The following is a 2,159-nucleotide window of genomic DNA, read 5'->3' on the forward strand; positions in this document are numbered from 1 at the left end:
GACAGCTTTGGACATTTCATTTGGGTGTTTCAGTGTTTTAAAGTAACTAAATCTTTGGTAGAGGAAGAATGAAAGAAGAAAATGATATATAAGAATATCAATGAATGAGAAAGTAGTGTTTAGACATGTTAGGATAGGAGTCCATATATCTAGAGTACATTTTACTAATGATTATTATAATTATTGATGTTGTTGCTGATGTTGTTTTCCAGGGAATGATGACAGCTGAGATATGCAAATACCTTTGTGTTGTGACAATATGACTGTTGATAACGTGTTATATAACCAGAGACAGAACACAGTCAGTTAATGATGTTTTAGTGTGAAATGAGAAGATTAATCAGTTTTTCTTCGTCTCTTTTAAGGCGAGACATTGCAGCATAAAGATCATTTTTACAATTTATTAATCTTCCATCAGATGTCTTTTTTCAGACTAATGGAAAGAAAACATTGATGTTACTACACTTTGTCTGTTTATTTCTGTAGATTTCTCCTAAAATCATCAAAAGTTAGCATTGTATAAAGCCTCCTTTGCATCTTTAAACATAAGATTTCAGAAAACTTGTAATACAACAACATTCTTTCTGAGAAAGTCATAAATTTAGTTCCTTATGTACAAAACCTTTCAGATCATCTAAATCAGTATGTTGTTTTCTTGTGAATCGGCCCAATTCACAGCAATGTCTCTTCATAGTCCAGATACTTCTGATAATATGATTCTTAGCTAGAAGTCAGCTCTATGTTCCCACATTTCTACGACATTTTCAAAAATAGGTCTTGTGTTCCTACATTTCCTTTCAATTTAAGCCCTATCCTCCCACAACATTTTTAGTGTTGGGGTTAGGGTTAGGGTTAGGGGTTAGGGTTAGGGGGATAAATTCTGATACCAATTTATGAAAAAGGAAATGTGGGAACATAGGACCTAATTTTGGAAAATAATCTTAGAAATCTGTCTCCGGTTGCGGAGGGGTAGAGGGTGAAAGCTCAAGCTTAAATATCTCTTCATTTGGTTGCCGCAATTTGCAAAGGCACAAACTGGAACCATTTTCTCATATTAGTCCTGATCTAACTCCAAGCTCCGTCTGTCAGCTCTGTGAGCTCCTCCCCTGCTGCCGTTGCTAGGTTACCTAGCTGTTGAACTCTTGAACTGCAGCTCTGCTCGCTCCACTGTGGTGTCAGGTTACAGCTTGTTGATACATACTCATTACTATGGAAAGAACCTCGGCAAATCGTTTTTTTTGTGGAAAAAATACATTTTGGAATATTGGATTGTATGAGATCGGCATTCGACTAGTGTGGGCTTTACCATAAACCAGGAAATAAACAGAGGTTATGGATTAACACAACTTTTATGGCTTTCTGTCACATCGACTGCAGTCAAATTCGCTGTGTTCCCTTGGAAGGAATAACTGCACATGGCTAAGCACTTGTAATGGCATTTTGAGCACGTTTAGAGGCTAAAAACACGTTTAAAACTTTCCCCGTTTAAGCCCTGTTTAAGCCTGTTGGGTGCTAACGCTAGCAGGAGGATAACTCGGTGTAGGCAGCACCGATTGGTTTCGTTTTTCTTGCTACTGACAGTACTCCTAATTTACAAACAACAGAGCTACGGGTTGGAATCGACCGGAATTCTCCTTTAAGTGAGATCTCATCGTATGGTCACTTATTCCTAATATGAATTGTTTCACATGAAACCTAAAATGCCAGATATTGATTGGATGAGATTAAGTTTGTCTGTCTGAGTTTGTAAATGGCAGCCTGTACCCTTTTGTAGTGTGTACATACTATTTCTCATCAAACTCTGATAAAATTCAGTATATATACGTCTGTCATATGTTGCCACCCCTCAAAAGTTCCTGCCCCCCTCTCGCCACCCCATAAATATTTTTCTAGATCCGCCCCTGACCGGGACAGTTAGGTTACAAAAGGTAACCCTCCTGCAGCGACAACAGTTAATGAAACAACTACAAAAAGACACCAAACAACCATTAAAAAGACACAAAACTATCACACAAAAGATACAAAGAAACTACAAATCTGCTCAAACAAAGGTCCCTGGAACATTTTCATGCTAAAATGTTGATTTATTCAAAGAAATTTAAATTCCAAAAGTCCTTTCTATAACCTGATCTCCTTACCTACAGGTTACCCTCTGAAGA

Source organism: Sander lucioperca, chromosome 15 (genome assembly GCF_008315115.2).
Source record: "Sander lucioperca isolate FBNREF2018 chromosome 15, SLUC_FBN_1.2, whole genome shotgun sequence".
NCBI classification, from domain to species: domain Eukaryota; kingdom Metazoa; phylum Chordata; class Actinopteri; order Perciformes; family Percidae; genus Sander; species Sander lucioperca.